This window comes from Cnephaeus nilssonii (genome assembly GCF_951640355.1).
Source record: "Cnephaeus nilssonii genome assembly, chromosome: 15".
Taxonomy (NCBI): Eukaryota; Metazoa; Chordata; class Mammalia; order Chiroptera; family Vespertilionidae; genus Cnephaeus; species Cnephaeus nilssonii.
The window spans coordinates 39,310,019-39,331,919 of record NC_137086.1 but is presented as its reverse complement, the minus strand read 5'-3'; positions in this window follow the sequence as shown (position 1 = coordinate 39,331,919).

Sequence of the window (21,901 nt, the reverse complement as noted above, 5' to 3'; positions counted from 1 at the left end):
GTTAGGGAAATAAAACCATGGTGTTTTTTTCCTCTCTCTCTTTCTGGGTCCTAGATAAAAAACCGTGTGCATATGGGTATGCCAGTGTGTATGAACATTTAGATGAAGAGAGCAGAGACCATACATCCATAAATTAAAATTAGCTGTCTCTGTAAATTATAATTCTCCATGATTTTATTATTTTATAATTTCTTGTGAATTAAATTTTTATATGATAAACAATTATAATATTTACAACAAGCAAATTTATTTCTTTAATATTGGATCTAAAGTTCAAATAAAATTTTTAAAATGAGTTAAAGGGAGTTTTTTCATCTCTTCACAAAATAGAATATATTACCTTTCTTTTAGAAGTTGTATCTGCACAGAGGGAACAAATAGGGTAATTTGGTAAGATTAAAAAAAATAAAGATAACAGTTGAGTGGGGAACTGTACTAGGCAGTAATCTACCTGACTTAGAAAAGTTGGAAAAGAGAGAGCCAATGAAAATAACCAGAAAAAGGTTACTCTTAACGTATTGAGAGCAAAGAGGCTAGTGTGAGGAATGGTGGCAAGGTTATTTTATTAGTTCAGGAGTTTTGCTTGTTTGCTCATTTATTCCTTTGTTTGAAGAACCTAGCTATAGAGAATTAAAGTACAACACCAGCGACCAACACTGAGGGAATTATAGAGACAAAAGAGAAAGGTAAATTCAAATTTCCAAGTTTCTAGAAGAAGGGTCATTTTCTGCAATGATGGACAAAAGCCTTAAAAGTAACCCTTACTTCTAAGAATGTAGTCCCTGTGACTATGCTTTGGATTATAGCCTGAGAGAGAGGCTGACTCAGTCTCTTTCCTTTGTCTGTCAGTATGTACCAGTGACACAGAACAGAAACTTCTGCCCAGTCTGGTGGGTTATAGGTGATCAATAGGCCATGTTTGGTTTCATCCACTTTTCTTAAAACTCATCACTGGGGATGGGAATCCTGGTTATTGTATTCTGAATTTGCTAGATGTTGGTTTCGAAGTATTCATTAGCTTCCAGTTAACACTAAAGTAAATCCCAGGTTTTCTACTTACTCCTCACCTTCGTAGCTCTCATCACCCTCCAACACAAACCCCTCTGCATTTGGACCGCCCTGCTCTGCATTCAGTACCATCTTCTCACCACCTATTTTATTTCTTTTTTTTTTTCTTCAATTTTGCCTATCTTACCAGACACACTTTTTCTAGATTCATCTGAAAAGTTGGAAAAGAGTCAATATGGAGTTCAAAGTTTACATTAAAGGCCCCCAAAATTCCATGCTACACTGAATAACCCCTTCCCAAAACCTTTCCAGAGTTGTGGGTTTAATAACTCCGTATATTAGCTTCACAATATCAAGCCTTTTATTGCAAACTTCTCATCTCTCTGTCTGGATCTGGATCCAGTGTCTTGGAAGATGAACATCACTAGGACAGAGAAGAACACAAAGTATCGATGCTCTTCACAGATTCATTATATTAATTACTTGTAGGTTTTCCTGCTTCCCTCTCATCCTCAGATCCTGCAGCCATGTAGGAGAACTGGAACATTGTTCTAGAATTGAGTCCTATTCATTCAGACTACAATTCTTGCAAGCCTAAACTTTGGAGGGGAATTAAGCTCAGACTTTCTGCAAAAAGACACTCCTTCTATCCTCATCCCACCTCCTGGACCCTCCCCCATGTCCCTGTAGCCTGTTCTATTTGAGACTTGAATCAGTTTAGATAGTTTCCCTTATGCCCTACAGCAATTAAAAAATAAGTAACAGCCCTAGCCTGTGTGGCTTAGCTGGTTGGGCATCGTCTGGTGCACCAGAAGGTTACCAGTTCGATTCCTGGTCAGGGCACATGCCTGGGTTGTGGGCTCAATCCCCGGTAGTGGGGGTGCAGGAGAACACATCTATGTTGTGCTCTCACATCAATAGTTCTCTTTCTCTCACCCTCTCCCTTCCTCTCTCTCTCTAAAAATCAATAAACTATTCTAAAAAAACACACCTGTAACACCAACACTGCCATTCCTCCTCATAATGTAGGCACTCTTCTTCTTTCTTTTAGTAAGAAAACAAGTTTCACACTTGGGGTTTGTTTATTGGCTAGAATCCAGAGAGAGAGCCGTACGATGGAGGACAGAGTCTAAATGATGACTTGTCTGTTTACAGATGAGTAATTAGACTTGCTGCACTGGTGCTGTGGGATGGTGACTTGCAGGTCTGATATTTATTTACACAATTCACTGAATGTAACAGATTTTGAAATATAGCTTATAAATATTTAGAAAATACTGTTTCTAAGTATCTGCGGCTTCTTCACAGTGTGTCGGGCTATTTATTTTGAAACAGCATCTCTTTTTACTGAGAAGAAAGGTAGGGAGCTGAGCAGAGACTCATCAGCATGGAACATAATTAATATTGTAGAGGAGGAAGAAGAGGAGGTGGCTGTTAGATGGCTAACAATCAGTCCTCCCTCACAGGGAAGACTTCTTGAATATGCAGATGAGGATGCTGCCCTTAGATATGCATTTGAACTTTCTACATTAGACTGCCTCGATTGTATGATGCTTTAGTGGAAGAGGTACTCGAGACCAAAACAGTGAAGACTTGGTGATTGATTACAAAATTTTTTCTACAAACTTTTTCCTGGCCTAGATCCATGTTCTTAGAAGCAGGCTTTGCAACGCCATCATTTTAGAGGTGGAATCTATTTCTCCATCTCTAGAACCTGGACTGCTATGATAAAATGTTTTGGCCAATACACTGCAACAGACGTTCACTGTACTGGTTTTGAACATAGACTTCAAAGGGCTTTCCACCTTCTGCTCTCTCTCTTGAAACCATGAGCATCTGCCATGCCAATAGCCGGCTGTCCTGCGAGATGATGAGAGACACATGCCTGCTTAGTCACTCCCATTGCCGCAGGTGACAGCCAGCCAACCCCCAGAAGCAGAGCCGCCTCGCTGACTCGAAGCTGACCACAGATGCATGAGTGAGCTCAGCCCAGACCAGCAAACCCACCAGCTGAAAGCCCAGCACAAATTGCAAACCCACAAAATTAAAAGCTAAATAAGCAATTGTTGTTTTGAGCCACTAAGTTTGGGGGTGGTTATTTCAGCAGCAAAAGCTAACTGACGCAGAGTTATGATAACACAGAGCGTTGTAACAAATGACCTATGTCTTGGTCATGTGACCACAAGGTAACCTTATTTCTATAGGAAATAAGCATGTTATTTATTCAACCTAATTTACTGAGCACCTAATCTAATTTAGGTACTGTCTGTTCAAGGTGCTGTTAGTATGATAATAAATAAGCCAGACTAAGTTCCTGCCCTTCTTGAGCTTACATTCTAGGGAGTCATAGACACAGTAACAAATAAAAAAGTATGTATTCAATATAATGTGTAATAGCAAGAAGTGCTATAAAATAAAAATAAAGTGAAGAAAAGGGGGGAAAAAGTAGATGGAGGAGGCTGTATTTCATAGGATACTCAGAGAAGTTTTCACTAAAAAAGGAGATTTGAGCTGAAAATAAAGTGCAGGAGTAAGCCATATGGAAATCTAGGGAAATAGTACTCATTATTTGATGGGACATTTTAAATTAAAATCATATTCAAATGACCTCCAGGAAGGCCTCAGTACAGGATTCCTTTTTGTCTCTTTAAAATGATTCAGTAATCTTGCCTAACACTCATACCTATGTCGTTATCAAATTTCCACATGTTAGATTGAATGGTTTAGTCATATAAGTTGCTAAAAAACATTTCAGGTAGGTTAAACAATTTTCTAACATTAAATTGAAAGTGCTAAGCAAAGTCATATTTTCATGATTACACAAATGTATTCTTCTCATGAAACAGAATTTCTTCTTTAGTAACTTTGCATTAGATTTTTTAAAAATATGTCTAATTAACTCTCTTCCTTTAATCCCTAAGAAATATCTCTAAGGTAAGGCAGGGTTTTTCTGATTGCTGTTGCTGTCTTTGTTTGTTTATTTATTTCAATAGAGCATATTATGAAACTTGTTTGAGATGTTGCATAATTGTGTTTTGCTGTCCATGGTGAAAAAGAAATTGAGTGAGACATAAAGGTAAAACTTTACAACTCATTTTCTGTGTTTGATTATTAAACAACAATATAGAACCTTTAAATTTATTTGCAGAATTCTAAAAGCATCTGGTACAGACTATAGAAAAAAGCAAGTAAGTTGACTTTGGGCAAGATGAACATCCATTTAATGATCAAAGCATAGCATGCTCTACAAAGTTGAACTAAATCTAAAGAGGAATTCATGCAATGACTTATCAAAAGGCAAGCTTTGGGGACACACTTCACTATCTGGCTGTGTATGGAGCAATGTGGCAAAGACTGCTAGCAGTTTTTAGTGCTTTCTAGCACAGAGCTAGACTATGGTTTTCAGCTTCCCTTTTATTTACATATGGTCACGTGACTGAGTTATAGCCAATAAAATGTGAGCAAAAGTATCTTAGCACTATAAAAACTTATAAATGCAATTGCATATGCTTTTTTCCTTTGTTTGGCCAAACACTGAGTAACCTTGTAAGGAAGTACGGAGGCTGGGATCCTGAAAAACTATAGGGATCAGAGATTCTATTTGTCTGTAAAATAAAGAGTGATTAAAATTCTTGTTCCCAAATCCGCTATACTTGGGGATAGGGAGTTGAGGGTGGCTATCGTTTTTGAGCTTAGCATATCTTAATACAAGTAATATCTACCATCATGCCATACTGTCCACACCAAAAACACAAATGTACCGTATTCTTCAGTGAGAATGCTAAGATAGGCAGTTGTTAAATGAAAACAACTACAAATTAAAAAAAGCCAACAATGAGATTTAACTAACACATATGTCTAAAAAGACCATGTTTTTACACAGGGATCTTATTTCCTATGTTTCTTACTCCTAAAAGGTGTAAAGATGTCACTAAACAGTAGATACTAGAAAGTACTGAATGAGTAAATAGAGGAATGAGTGAGTGAGGCATTGCAGTGTTAGAAGACTTGAGCAATTATCAGAAAACACAGTTTCACCAAATATTCTGCTTTGACATGACTATGTGGATTTAGATTTTTTTTGTTAAATCTCTGAGCATTCATTAGCTCCTCTCCTGTGGAATTCTGGGGTTAGACTAAATTTCTTCAAGCTGGGAAATTCTGAGGGTAACTGGGCCTTTCCAGTAACTAAATGAGAAAAACATCAAAGGTCCAAGGTCACTTTACTATGAAAATAGAGTTGTATGGCCGGGGGAGCCAATGTCTCTTAGAATTCAGACCACAGTATGAGCTGCCTTTTCTGCTTCTGTGGTGTTCCAGCCAAGTATCTACCAAAAATCATCTACCAAAGAGACTGTTAAAATCTAGAAGGGGCCCTAAATAGTCTATGGTCTGAACTTCCTCACATTACAGATGAATAAATATAGGCCCCTGGAGGTTCAGTCACACAGCCACTGCTTTCAGTCAAGCCTAGAAGTTAGGTTTCCTAGCATGTAGCCCAGGCTACTTTCTCCAAATTCTCAATTAGTCATAGCATGTCTTGCCTGTGCTTAATCTTATCCAGGTTTTAAATATATTGAACAATTATATTAAGAATATTCTTTTATCTTGTTTCTTTGGTTGGTTAATTAAAAGTATTTTGTGTTATTAAGACCTCATCACAACTTTCTTCCCCTTCTTTCAACTGTGAGTGCAGTAAGGCTATAAATCGCTCCATTTGTTATTTTCTCTTTTAAGAGCATATAAATATAACAACCATAGTGATCTCAACATCTTTGTGACAGGCTTCTGGTCGGCCTTGCTTCCCATTTGAAGGATGTTTTGGTCTTTGCCCCCAAAATACACTATTTTGTAAGCTTCCCTCTACCAAACTTCACCAGGCCGATACCAACACACTAGCCTTCAAATCTAAGCGTACAAATTTGCTATATTTACTGGTTTAGTGTAGCTTTAGGAAGCAAAGCAAGAAATATAAATGAAAAATCAGAGGTAAATGCTACTGAGTGTGCCACATCTAAGTGGAATGATAACACTTGGATGGAGTGAAGGAAAGACATAACTCAAAAATGGAATTAGAAATTCTAACAGAGGGAGCAGACACAGAAGAGACAAAGAAGAAATGTAACTAAGCCTTTAGCCTATTCATTAACTTATTCAACAAACACTTGCTAAGTAGTAGAGACATGCCAAGCCCAGCAAAGTAAAGCAGTTACTTCAAAAAAACAACACAAAAAAAACAGCGCACCTCTGAGGAGCTGTTAAGGGGCAAAAGTAATCAGAGTTGCTGCTAAAATGCCTTTAGTCCACTACCCATGTACACACATACACGTGCATGCCCACTGTCTCAGCCTTCCTTGCAAAGCATGGAGCCATAGGTAACAAACCATTTGCCCTGGACAATCTAAGTGTATACTTTTGTCTTGGTATAATTATTAATAATACATTCTTTCACTTCAAATTGTCCTGATTTGGAAAAGAAATTATATGGCCATCTTATTTCCATTTTCTATGGCTAAGGAAATTGCCATAGGACTTGGGAGACAAGAAAAGCTATGACATATATGTCTATTTGTAGAAGATGTGGAAACATCATTCAAAGGAAGGGCCACGGGAATTGGAAGGGAGCTCACCTCAACTAGATGAAAACAGACCACAATGCTTCTTCAGTTTGACCTCAGTGGACACTGAAGCTTATGTAGAACTTCCTTTTTAAAAATAGGTTTTACTTTTTAGAGCAATTTTAGGTTCACAGCAAAACTAAGCGGAAAGAACAGAGTTCCCATATACCCAACACCTGCACCCGACAAGAACAACCTCTCCCACTATCAACATCTCCCAGCCAAGTGGTACATTTGTTACAAAATGATGAACCTACATTGACACATTATCATCCAAGGACAGGCATAGTCCTTGCCCTCAGGAGTTTAACTTCTAGTGTGGGAGACAGCCATTAAAACAAGTAATTACAAAAATAATTGGATGAGAAGATGTGGGATTGCCTGGCACATAACAGATGTCCAGAACATTTATTCTGCTAATATACATCAAGTAAGGTTGCTAGACTTAACCAATAAAAATAATGGATGATATTTTATATTAGGGTTCACATTTGTGTTCACTCTTAGTGCTGTACATTCTATGAGCTTTGACAAATGTATAATGATGTGTATCCATTATTATAGCATCATACATAACAGGGCAGTGTAACTATTCTTTATGATACTATAATGGTCATCCAAGGTCGTCTTAGATTTTTCCTGTTATTTTCTAGGATTTTTATAGTTTTTCATTTTACATGTAGCTCTACTATTCATCTTGAGTTCATTTTTGTGAATGATGTAAAGTCTGTGTCTGAATTATTTTTTTTTTCATGTGAATGTTTGGTTCTTCCAGCACCATTTGTTGAAAAGACTGTTTTCTCCAGTGCGTTGCCTTTGCCCCTTTGTCAAAGATAAGTTGACTATATTTATGTGGATTTCTTTCTGGGCTCTGTACTCTCTTCCATTTATCTATTTGTCTGTTTTTATACCAGTAACACACTGCCTTGACTACTGTAGCTTTAAAGTAAGTCTTGAAATCAGATAATGTCAGCACTCTGACTTTTTTTTTCTTTCACTATTAGTTGTTTATTCTCCATATTTTGCCTCTCCATATAAACTTTAGAACGAGTTTGTCAATGTCCACAAAATAGGATTTTGATTGAGATGGTGTTGAATCAATAGATCAAGTTATAGACAATATTGAGTCTTTCTATTCATGACCATGGACTATCTATTTATTTAGTTCTTATTTGATGTTTTAATAAAGTTTCAAAGTTCTTCTCATATAAATCATGTTCATATTTTGTTAGATTCATTTCTAAATATTCATTTTCAGGTGCTCATGTAAATGGCATTGCATTTTAAATTTTAAATTCCATTTGTTCAGTGCAGATGTATAGAAAAGTAATTGACTTTTGTATATTAACTTTATATCCTGCAACCTTGCTGTAGTTCCAATGTTTTAGTCAGTTATTTCAGATACTCTACATGGGCAATTATGTCATTTGTGAACAGATTTCTTCTCAATCTGTATGTGTTTTATTTCCTTTTCTTGTCTTATTGCATTAGTTAAGATTTCCAGCACTATGTTGAAAAGGAGTGGTGAGGGAAAACAGGCTTGCCTATTTCTGATCTCAGCAGTAAAACATCTAGTTTCTCACCATTAAGTATAATATTAGCTGTAGATTTTATGTAAATGTTCTCTATCCAATCAAGGAATTTTCCATTCATTCCTAGTTTGCTGAGAATTTTTATCATAAATGGGTTTAAATTTTGTCAAATGCTTTTATTATATCCATTGATATGGTCATTTTAATTTGTCCTTTAGTTTGTTGATGTGATGGATTATGTTAATTGGTTTACAAATATTGAACGAGCCTTACAGCCCTAGGATAAATCCTACCTGATCATGATGTATAATTCTTTTCATACATCGTTGGCTTGGATTTGCTAATACTTTGATGAGGATCTTTGCCTACCTGTTCATGAATGATATCGGTCTGTAGCTTTTATTTTTCTTCTTGTAATGTATTTTTCTGGTTCAGTATTAGGGTACTGCTAGCCTCATAAAATGGGTAAGAAAGAATTCCCTTTGCTTCCAAAAATGATTATAAAGAATTACTATTGTTTCTCCTTGAATATTTGGTAGAATTAACCAGTGAACAAATCTAGGTCTGGTGTTTCCTGCTTTGGAAGGTTATTAAGTATTGATTTAATTTCTATAATAGATTTAGGCCTATTTGAATTATCTATTTCTTCTTGTGTGAGTTTTAGGCAAGTTATTTCTTTCAAGGAAAAGGTCCATCTCATCTACATGATCAAATTTATGGGCATAAAGTTGCTTATAATATATCTTTATTATCCTTTTATTATACACTAGAGGCCTGGTGCACAAAATTCATACATGGGGGGAGGGGGGTTCCTCAGCTCCGCCTGCACCCTCTCCAATCTGGGACACCTCGGGGGATGTCCAACTGCCAGTTTAGGCCTGATCCCTGCAGAATTGGGCCTAAACTGGCAGTCGGACATCCCTCTTGCAATCTGGGACTGCTGGTTCCTAACAGCTTGCCTACCTGCCTGCCTGATCACCCCTAACTGCCTCTGCCTGCCAGCCTGATTGCCCCTACCTTGCCCCCTGCTGGCCTGATCGCTCCTACCTTGACCCCCTGCAAACCTGATCAGACCTTAACTTGCTCCCCTGCCAGCCTGATCACCCCTAATTGCCTCTGCCTTGGCCCCCGGCCTAAGCCACAGTCTGGCGTCCCTCTGCGGGAGGAGACCTGGCGGATCAGGGGAAGGTGCTGCCCCCATTACCCCACTGCTGCTGCTGCCACTGCCAGCCTGAGCTTGGGCCCTTCACAGCTGGGCCTCGTCCCTTCACAGCCACCCACAGCTGCCTGAGCCTGGGCACTTCACAGCCATACCTTGGCCCTTCACAGCCACCCGTGGCTGCCTGAGCCTGGGACCTTCACAGCCACCCACAGCTGCCTGAGCCTCGGCCCTTCGCAGCCACCCATGGCCGCCTGAGCCTGGGACCTTCCCAGCTGCCCATGCCTGCCTGTGCCTTGGCCCTTCACAGCCTCATGCCTGCTGCCACCCGCCCTCCAGCAGCCAGCCTTGCAGTGATCAGAGCCTGTGGGCCACGGGGGAGGGCCTGAGAGGTGCTCCATGCACCTCATGGTGACCGGTCATTTGGTCGTATTGGTCATCCCTCACTGCCCCCCCTGCCGGCCTGGTTGCCCCATGAAGCCTGCCTGTTCAGTCATCTGTCCAGTTGTGACGGCCCCTGGCTCTTTATATATATGGATGATCTCTGTGGTGATGTTTCCTCTTCTATTTATGATATTAGTAATTTGTGTCTTCTCCTTTTTTTCCTTAGTTAGCCAGAAAATATGCTTATCAATTTTATTGATCTTTCAAATAACCAGCTTTTGGTTCTGTTGATTTTCTCTATTTCTTGTTTTCAATTTCACTCAATTATGCTCTAATTTTTACTTCTTTTCTTATGCTTACCCTGGATTTCATTTGCTCTTCTTTTTATACCTTCCTACAGTGGAAGCTTAGATCATTGAATTAGATGGGGTTTTTTTTTCTTTTCTAATACCTGTATTCATTACAGTAAATTCCCCTCTAAGCACTGCTTTTGCTGCATCCCACAGATGTTGATATGTTGGGTTTTCATTTTCATTTAGTTAAAAGTATTCATTTAATTTTTTTTGAGATTTCTTCTTTGACCCATGTGTTATTTAGAAGTATGTAGTTTAAATTCCAAGTAATTTGAAAAATTTCCAGCTATCTTTTTGTTATGGATTTCTAGTTTAATTCCATTGTAGTATGAGCATTCATTGTATGGTTCCTATTGTTTTAAATTTGTTAAGGTGTGTTTTATGGCCCCACATGTGGCCTATCTGCTGTTGTTAGATGAAGTGGTCTATATATGTCAATTATGTACAACTGATTGACGGTGCTGTTGAATTTAATTATGTCCTTACTGATTTTCTATCTGCTGGATCTGACATTTCTGATAGAGAGATGTTGAAGTCTCCAACTAAAATAGTAGGCTCATCTATTTTTCTTTGCAGGTCTATCAGTTTGCTTCATGTATTTTGACACTCTGTTCTTAGGTTTATACACATTAAAGATTATTATAGCTTCTTAGAAAATTAGCTCCTTTACTGTTATGTAATAGCCCTTTATGTTTCTGATAATTTTTCTTGTTCTGAAGTCTGCTCCATCTGAAATTAATATACCTATTTCATTTTTCATTTGATCAAGATTAGCAGAGTAAGTTTTTCTCCATCCACTTACTTTTAATCTATATGTGTTGTTATATTTAACGTGTGTTTCTGGTAGACACTAAATACTTGAGTCTTATTTTTTGATCCACTAATAGTCATCATCTTTTAATTAATGTAATTAGAGTGATTATTGATATAGTTGGATGCATATCTAAAATATTTACTACTTGGAAGAGAAACATCTAAACCAGACCAGGTCAGTTAGAGAAAGCTTCCTGAAGAAAGAAGTGATAAAACTTAGTTTTGAAGGATGATGAGAGTAGCTGGATAAAAAAAAGCAGAGGAGTCACACCAAGAAGCAAGAAAAGTATATGCAAAGGCAAAGAAACCACATGTGTGATTATGGACAGCCAAAAACAATCATTCTGCACTTAACATTTACATTATGTTCTCTGGATTGTTCTTTAGATGAATTTAAACCAATTTTCACACAAGAGAAGAAAGAAGGCCTTAACTCTGAAAGTATCTCAACATATTCACCACTCTGCTCCTTGATTGTGGCCTCTCTTCAAAGAATACAGAGCAACAGCAATGATTCAGAAGAGCATAAAGAAGAGCATCATCTAAAACATTCATTTTCTTGGCCGTATCGGTCTGGCAGAAGATGAACTTCATTGGAGGAACTGACAGCACTGAACCTTTATCCAAAATGTGGCTGCACACCTTTTCCCTTAGAGTCTTTTCTTCTCCTATCATGGACTTTCCAGTTGTATTAAAGGCAAGAAGTGGGGATAGGCAAATTGAGTATGATTGGTGAAAAGGGTGTGTTTTATGATAACTGAAATACTGCTCTCTGATCCATAGATATTATAGTAAATGAAATCACATGTCATACCGGGTTTATTTCTGAGGCTTACTTAGATATAAGGCACATAATGAGTGTGCCTTGAACATCCCCATATGCCAACCACAAAGAAGAACATGAATGTCTTATTTTGACAACTCTGTTTGTATTGTATGTGCATAAATGTACAATGCATACCATAACTAAAGTCTAAAATAAATGGTACATATGCAAAATAAAATTAAAAATAAATAAGTAAGATATTTGTGGCTGTTCTTTACTCATTATTCTTGTACTTTGTTCTAACTTTTGTATTCCACCCTCTTTCTGCCTTTTAATTGAGCATTTTATATGATTCCACTTTCTCTCCTTTCTTGGCATATCAGTTATAATTTTATTTTATTTTACTTTTTTCAGTGGTTGACTAGAGTTTGCCATATGCATTTATAATTAATCCAAATCTACTTTCAAATAACACTATGACACTTCATGAGTAGTGTGTGTTAATATTACAAAAATATAATTAATTCTTCCCTCTGCCCCTTGTATCATTGTTGTCATTCATTTCACATATACATAAACTATAACTTAGCCATTTTTGCCATTATTATTAGTTGGTCTAAGTTATCTCTTATACCAATGAGGAGTAAGAAAATATTTTTGTTTTACTTCACTTATTTCCCTTCTAATGCTTTTCTCTTCTTATGTAGATTTAAGTTTCTGACCTATATCATTTTTCTTCTCTCTGAAGAACTTATAATATTTCTTGCAAGTCAGATCTTCTGGCAATGTATCCTGTCAATTTTTGTTTGTCTGAGAAAGTCTTTATTTCTTCTTTACTTCTGAGGGATAATTTTGCAGGATACAGGATTCTAGGTTGGTGGGTATTTTTCTTTTAACAATTTAAGTATTTCATTTTACTCTCTTCTTGCTTGCATAGTTTCTGAGGAAAAGTTAGATGAAATTATTATGTTTGCTCCTGTATAGGTAAGCTGTTTTCTTTTTTTCACCCACTGGCTGTTTTTAATATTTTTTTATTTATCTTTGATTTTCAGAAACTTGAATCTGATATGTGTAGGTGTAGCTTTTGGGCATTTATCCTACTTGGTATCAGAGCTTCCGGTGTTAGTGTGTGTTTTTTTTTTGGTTTTGGTCGGGTTTTTTCCCCAGTATTTTTCCCTTTGCATGACATATCCTCAAGCTCAGAGATTTTTTTCCCCCTAGCCATGTCTATTCTACTAATGAGCCCATCAAAAGCATTTTTCATTGTTTACAGTGTTATTGATCACTAGCATTTTAAAAAATTCTTTTAGAAAGTCCATTTCTCTGCTTATATTATCCATCTGTTCTTGCATATTGTTTACCTTTCCCATAAGAACCCTTAGTATAGTATTCATAGTTGTTTTAAATACATGTTCTGATATGCCTACCATATTTGGGTGTGCTTATGATTCTTGCTCTATGTCTTAAAACTGTGCTTTTTGCCTTTTAGTATACCCTGTAATATGTTATGAATGGCAGATATATGTACTGGGTAAAAAGAATTGTGATAAATAGGTCTTTTTCAGGGAGAGGAGAAATTCAGTAGTTCTATGATTGGGTCTCAGTTTTTGGTAAGCCTATGCCCCTGTGCTGTGAACTTTACAAATTTTTCTTAGTATTTTATTTTATTTTATTTTTTTATTCCACTTAGTCGTACAACATGCTAGACTTAGTTGGAGTTGAGTGTTTCCCTTCTCCCAAGTCAGCTAGGCATTAATGATACTCCAGTAGGCTAAGACTTTATAAAATAGTTTCTCTTGAGGGTAGTCTTTGTTAAGAAGAACAGAATGCTCTGGCATATATCAAAAGTTTAGGGGCAGAAGTCGACCCTGTGGCCTCACTTCTCTGATGGATGCAAAGATGTTGAGTTTTTAGTTTGTTCAGCTTTTTACTTGTTATTATAATGGTGTGATAACTTTTAATCTCCTTATATGATAGACTTAGAAACTGTCTTTTTAACAAAAAACCATCATGATCAGATGAGAGATGGACAGAGACACTGAGAGAGAGAGAGAGAGAGAGAGAGAGAGAGAGAGAGAGAGAGAGAGAGAGATTGAAAGAGAAAGTATTAGTAGCCAGGACTTGAGATGTGGCTTTAAAACCTAGTGTCCCCTCTTGCTCATTAGTGATCTCTGGGCAATTTACTCCTCATGGTTGAGTCCAATTTCCTCCTCTGTAAAAAGGGGATGTTCATATCTAGTTTTGAGGAGATATATTTTTGTGCAAACACACCACACACACACACACACACACACACACACACACACACACACACACACACATTCTAATCCAGGATCTGATGAGTCATAATTCTTAATAATTGTTAGTTCCTTTCCTCTTCCTCTTATCAGTTGCCACAATAAATCACTTAATCTCCCTGAAGGTATTTCTTCATCATTCAGATGAGGATAATGATGCCTAAGCTTACAAACTCACAGGATTGTTTTGATAATCAAAGTGTGTATGTTATCATACTTAAAAGAAAAACAGAAGGATAAGTTATTAAACAAAGACAAGGCAAGAATATTAGCACCATAATAATAATTATTATTATTACAAATATTCAAGGCTGTGCCTAACTCACCTGCCTTTATGAAGTTTAATACTGAATCATAAAAGTCTTATATGACAATCCAGCCCAAGTTATTTTCCAAACCAAACTGGTCATTTACTTGCTTTAATTTTTTTTCTTCAATAATCAAAACTCTTTGTCTCCAAGAGTTTGTAGGACTTGTCAAAAGAGTTTTTGGTTACCTTTCCTGAATTTCCTAAGTCTGTGCATTAGAGCACTGCAAATAAAAGGCTACAGTTCTCCTCCGGAGTCTTTAGTCTTATGCTCACAAATGCCAGTATTTTGCTCATCCCCTATTTCCTGCCAATAAGGATGGGTTTTGAGTGCTTAAGTGTATAAACTAGTGGTTCCCAATCTGGGGCACATGCCCCACAGGGGGGCAATTTGATTTTTAAGGGGGGAAATTCGAGAATGAGTTATTAACAGTGAACTTTTTGAATTTCTTATGGTTCTAGGGGCCTCATACACAGCATATAAATATATATTGTGACATATTTATGTATTTCAGTTCTCTGTTATATGTTTGGAAAGTTTATTTGCTATTTTTTCATATCACTTCATATTATTATTATTTTAACGATTTCTTAGTGATTTCTCCCTCAGTACTTCAACTGTCCTTTTGTTCTTTTATTTTTCTCTTTTATGGATGCCATGTTCTTTGGAAGCTTGTTTAGAGCAAGTTAATGGCCTTTTAGGCTTCCTCCATGTGAATAGGAGTTCACTTTTTGAATAATAAGAATTATATGTCACGGGGCGGGGGGAGAGATCAGGATTTTAGAGATGCTTAGGTGGGGCATGGCCAAAAAAAGGTTGGGAACCACTGGTGTAAACCACCTACAAATCTTCAAGACCAGGTGTCACAGGGAGTATTCTAAGCCCTGTACAGCTTAGAGGCAGAAAAAGACCTCAGAATTTGTCCAGTTTTCTTCTCAATCACCCCTGTTTTATGAGTATTCCTCCCAATGTTTCCTATTTTCCAGAATACCCCATCCAATATTTTGACCTTGCCAGGCTTCTAAACAATCCACTGGTTGCTTCAAAGATTGAAAGATTTTTAAAAAAATAAGTTATCTTTGTCTCACTACCAGAGAACTTCCATACACCATTCTCCTGCCACTCATTCCCTGGGGGCTACCATAGTAGGTCTTTGTCCTGCATGTTAATCTTCAAAACAGCCAGCAAATGCGCTTTGTTTCCCTGCAACCTTTTCTATTTCCAGTGACAGAGCCCTGCATTGCCAACTAACACTAAGCATCTTGCATAATTACCTGTCACTAAACTGTTGCCATTGCATGTCATTATTTGTAAAAAATAGACACACTCCTATGGCCCCATCTCACAAAGCAGTTTTCTTTATGGCTTGTTCATTACTGTCCTCGCATTAATCCTGTGCACCTTGATGCCTACCCCTTCTAAGGTTTCCCTTCCTCTTCATATAGTTTGCTTTTCACTGTAGCTGCTGAGCAGCATAAATCAATACAATGCTCACCATAAACACCACAAGTGCTAACCCTGCCAATTGGCTCTCTTTAATTGGTTTCAGCTAAAAACCTGTAAACCTATTTGAAGTGAAAAGGCAGACAAATCAAAGGCAAGATGAATGACCTGAACGCCCCAGCTGAGCCAGGGGTTGTGATCTCCAACATGGTATTTTTCATCTCTGTCATGGGGTTTTTCCATTTCTCTCTGGACCCTTTTTACTTCCCAGGTATGATGCTTCAGCAGCCTCCCCATTTATAATTAGAGAAAGGAACATGTAAATACTCCAGAGTCTGAACAGTGTGTTTTAGCAATGGGGCTCAAGGAGAACCCACTTGAAGAGAGTAAATATTCCCCACGGTCAGTGGTATATGAACCACTTTTTACGGTTACCTTCTTCACAAGTAAACTCAAGCCCTGATGAATTCTCCTCAGATGTCACACACAAATGGCTGATTTGCTGAACATTTTTACCACCCTGTTGAGTTTTTAAAACCTATGTATGGCTTAGTTTGTTTCTAAATGCATATCCTTTTTGATGTGCGTTGCCGCAGGGAGAACCTGTGGGTCAGATGGTATGCATTTGCTTATCTGCAGTGACAACAGTGCCTCACGTATGGCTCAGTTTCCAAAAGCTATCATTCTGCTGCGGCTACTGGGGTGACTGGGTGAAGCCACTTCAAGGGAGGGGTTCCAGGTCCACAGCCTATGGGAATGGCCTCTTCCCTGAGCTGAACATGGAGGCAGTCCATCTTCTCCCTTTTGCCGTGGGTGAGTTCCCTAGTCAAGCAAATCACCTAGTCCATGAACAGAGCCAACACGATGGGGACCCTTTTCTAGAAGGTTCCAAATTGAGTCAAGCATGCAGTGGTATTTGAAAAGGAGAGTCCATGTGTTCAACCAACAATAATGAAAAATGTGTGTTAAAGCAGCCACAGAGAAATCCCTTGGTTAGAAACATACCAAGATTGACACTCATAGAAGGGCTTGTCAAACAGTAAAACATGTGCATGTGCCTTCCCCCCCCCCCCCCCCCCCGAGTACACACAAACACACACACACACAACGTTGGAGTAAAGGAGCTCTCACTGGAAGTGTGTTTCAGAAGTGCAGGCTGCGTCTCACAAGCAGGGTCATCTCTGAGGCAGTTACCACATCTAAATTAGCATTTCAATAGCACAATCCTTTCATCACACTGTTGAAAACACTTTTATCTTCCATTTTATTTAAACAGGGGCTGCAGCCAAATTTTATGAGAGGCTAGATGCTAAGGCAGCCCCGAACTCAATTCATAAATCTTACACCCAATTCAAGGAGCACAAATGCAGTCATCTGGCGTGTTCATTCAGATCTTTCTTTAGTGTTATTTTATGGTTCTCATTAGCAACCCCCAAAATGCCACCGGCACAGTTTTCAGGGAGACTAGTGAGGCTGAGTTCTAGTTACACCCTCAGGATGAGGCTGATGGGAGAAGGTCTCTCCCATTCCGGGTTTAGATCCATCTAGAGGGAAGACCCCTACTAGGATATTTTTAAACCTAATTGGCCATCAGGGCTTCCTTTTAATCAGAGACTCAGAATAGGATGCACAGAGCATCTCATTACCAACAATTCAAGGTGAAGTATTTTTCACCCACAGAGCCAGTGTTCCTGGTTCTGATTGAAGTCACCAATATGACCTCTCTCCCTGAGTTTTTGCCACCTCCTTAACTCTCTCCTTAGGTAGCATGGGCACAACTTCATTTATTGTAGGCACTGAGTTGCCCCCTTTTAATGTTTCTTCAAGAATCTCTTTTCAAGCTGACAGATCACAGAATATTCCTTAATACCTGCATGTTAGTTACTGTAAAGCTTTTCCCAGTGTATGTAGTTGCTGCTATTTAGGTGAGGGTGGAGGCAGGTAGGGAAGCAGTTGGGTATATGATACCTGGCAATAAAGAATTGAAAAGACTTAGACAAGAATCACTCCATCCACCCTGTTTCAAGGAGGTGAGCTATTTGAAGTACACTGCAAGAGGACAGCAGGGATTTTCCACAGCTGGGCTCCCCTGCCTGCTCAGAGGACTATCAATTTGCTTGTGTTTGTTCACAAACACACAGAAAGAACTAGGTTTCCCAGCACAGAATTTCCTTCCTAACGTAACTTTCTTTTTCCCTAACATCCCTACCTATACCAAATCTGGAAAAAACAATTGTCTGGGCTTTGGCAAATACCATGTTGACAATCCTCATCTAATTGTAGGCTCATTAGAAGATGTTGAAAGTGGAATTCTTCTGATCTACCGTTCCATTTCTTCTTTTTTCTTTCCATGGCTTATTTCATGTTTAATCTTTAAAGTGAAGATAAATCTCAACAGGAAAAGCAAAATATCCCTTTAAATACAACTATATAAGTAGCTTAACCTTTCCATAAAAATAATTTCCATTTAGCTAAATAGCTTAAATATTAATGCCCACTGAAAGAGACTAAATGCAAGATTGCAGAAGGTAGAATGACTGTGCCAATTTTTAGCTATAATTAAGGTCTCAGTATGCCACATTCGCTGTGATGCTGAATTAGTCTACCTTGTGATGGAATGAGCTGGCGGTATGTGTTCACAATGTGGGGCTTATTGAGAATATAATAATGCTAACCCTCGGGCACTGCTGGTGGGAAAGCAGACTGGTGCAGCCACTGTGGAAAACAGTATGGAGTTTCCTCAAACAATTAAAAATGGAGCTCCCATTTGATCCAGTAATCCCACTTCTAGGAATATATCCCAAGAAATGAGAAACACCAATCAGAAAGGACATAACGTATGCACCGCTATGTTCATAGCAGCACAATTTACAATAGCTAAGATTTGGAAACAGCCTAAGTGCCCATCAGCAGATGAGTGGATTAGAAAACCTTGGTACATCTACACAATGGAATATTATGCTGCTGTAAAAAAAGAAAGAACTCTTGCCATTTGCAACAGCATGGATGAGCCTGGAGAACATTATGCTAAGCGAAATAAGCCAGTCAGAGAAAGATAACTATCACATGATCTCACTCATTTGTGGAATATAATGAACAACATAAACTGATAAACAAAAATAGAACCAGAGTCATAGAAGCATCAACTGTCAAACCTCAGAGGGAAGGCGGGGGAGGGAGGGGAGGGATGGTAAGAGATCAACCAAAGGACTTGTATGCATGCATATGAGCATAACCAATGGACACAGACAGTATGGGAGTGAGGGCTTGTGCTGGGGGGTGGAGGTGGCCGGGGAGAGGTTCAATGGGGGAAAAGGAGACATATGTAATACTATATGTAATACTTTAAACAATAAAGAATTTTTTAAAAAGAATATAATAATGCTGCTTTTATGGTAGCAGATCCCATTCATGTTCACTCTTCTTATAACTGCCCTGAACCAAAACAAGTGTAAGATAACACAGTCGGAGACCATTTCAAGAAGCCTTAAAAACCACTGTTGTTTCACAGCGTCCAAAAAGATGAATGGAAACACTTTTTATTTTTAAATACTTGGCTCTTTTTTTTAAAAAAATGTTTTTAATTTATTTCAGAGAGGAAAAGAGAGATAGAAACATCAATGATGAGAGAGAATCATTGATCAGCTGCCTCCTGCATGCCCTGTACTGGGGATTTAGCCCGAAACCCAAGCATATGCCCTGACCCGTAATCAAACCACAACCTCCTGGTTAATAGGTCAACGCTCAACCACTGAGCCATGCTGGCCGGGCTGGTAACACATTTTTATTTTCAAATACTAATGCATTCTAGCCAAGTAGGCCCTTTAAATTTTTAATACGTTCTTCTCCTCATTAACTACATGATTTGTTTGGGGGGAAAATAATCCGACTACCTTTTCTTCTGATTCCCTTACTCTGTTTCTATCTACTCCATAGACCTGGATGTTGTCAAAGAGAAAGCATCCCAGCCCCCTCCCCCTTCAGTATAGGTGGTAATTCTGAGCCAAATGCCCCACCACACCTCAGAACAACCATCACTATCTACATGCTTTTGGGGTTTTGTGCCTTCACAACTCAAATGAATTTGGAAAGTTTTCCCATGTCTCCAACCAGTACTTTGCTTTTCATGGCGAGGCAAATGAAAGGGAAGACTTGATGAGGCAGTATTATTCCAGACATCTGCTCTTTCCTTGTCTTCTTTTAGAATGTCAACCAAAAGCATATTTTCATTTTTTAATAAGAATTGTGCAGTGAAAATGAGGATCAGCTAAAATTCTGAACGGCATTCCCCAACAGCTTCAAAAATAAATGCATCAACATTCTTATTTAGCACCACCTGCAAGAAAAGTCCATGCTCAGCGTTCAGGCTCAATAATGTAAAAATGAAAATTATTAGTTGGGAACTAGGTTTCAGGACCAGATCTACAGAGGATAACGTTAAACAACAGAACAATTCCTCTTGGACTTAGAGTCTTCAGAATACCTTACAAACATGCTATATTTGGAATTTATGTATTAGCATGATTCCCTTTTGGGTCACACTCATTCTTCTAAATCAAATGGCTTTCAAATACAAATTCCACTTTGTGAATTATGGAAATCTATTTTTTATCAGCTTTTCCCAAGTGAGGTTCTGTGGGAGAATTAAGCCCCACAGAAAATGATTCTAGGGACTGTTTTCTCAATTCTCCCAAGAAAGGTACTTGGCTAGTAGTACTCTTCTAGATGCAGAGGAAATAAGTTAATTCATTATGTACAACAGATGCCTAAGGCTTAGGGCATTAGGACTTAATTCTCTAGCAGACCTGGAGAAGGGCTACTGGGTGTTTTAAAGAGCCTAGGAATGTCATTAAAAACTAATTGGAGTAATATTGCAAGGTTCTCTGTGTCCACAAATATTACTAGCATGACTTCCACTACAACAACAACAGCTACTCTACTACTGCTACTGCTGCTAAGGAGAAGAACAGCTTCCATGTGCCAACCAGTCTCTGTGCTGACTCATCTGCCCATTTAAACAACACAACAGCCGTATCAGGTGAGCATTATTATTATTACCCCATTTGATAGCTAAGGAAATGCTAGTTAGAGGGGTTAACTAGCAAACACCAAATTTGAACCCAGACCCTGTCTGACGTTTAACTGCCAGGAGACAGAAGAGATCAATTCTATTGTGACAGATAGCAAGGAGGGGTCGGGTTGGGGAGCTGGCAGAACAGAGGGGCTTGACTCACCTGCTGGAATAAGCAGGAGGCGCGGGGAGGTCAAGATGAACATTCAGGTTAGTTAACGACCATAGCTAAAGAGGTCAATGCACAAAAGAAAAAAGCTAGAAAAAGGACTGGGACCCCCAAAGGCAGAAATCAATGGGAATCTGACCAGACACAGGGGTGCTCTGAGGAGGCTACCAAATATCAGGGCTCTGGACAATAGTCCAAGTCAAAACCAAAAGGACATCTTTCAATGGTAAGTAGATCCAAGTTCTTTTTTTCAAAGAAAGTATAAGGATTTGAACAACCTTCTTTCCTCATTTCCCTCCATTGCCTACCCAGCCTCTGTTTGATTCCCAAGAGATAATGTCTCCAATCTGACTCTTCAAACATTGTATATGGGGCATGAAGAAGAAAATGCAGTGTGTGAGTAAAAAAGGAACGGAAACAGCACAATGTTGACTGAGAACTGTCGGCCTGGAGTTGAAAATAACATTCTGGAGTTAAAAGCGATGTTCAGGATAAAAATCCATGGCTACAAACCCAATGGTTTCCTTTAGTGTCTGACTGAATCTGTTGTCTCAGTTTTCCTCCTCAGTTTTTCTATTTCTAAAATTTAAATAAAAATTATAGAAATCCACTAATTTCTAAAGAGAATAAAGCATGTGGATGCTCTGAAGATCAAAATCAATTGCTCTGGATGGAGACGTCCATCTGAAATATCTGCTCTTTTCCATTTTAAAACTATTTCAATGACAGATGAATTGTTTTGATGCTGACAGACTCAATTGTTAAATATTCTTCTTTTCCACATTGGACTTAGTGGTGTTAAATATCCGGGGAACAGTATTTTTTAATACAGTATCTAAAGACTTCATAGATGATAAGATGCACCATTATTTTGTGTACTGCTAACAAAAAAGGCCTGCTATTTCAACTATAACCAACCACTAACTGTAAAAGACTGTCTTGTTTGAAAGATGTTAAGGTGGGGAGGATGTGTCAGAGAC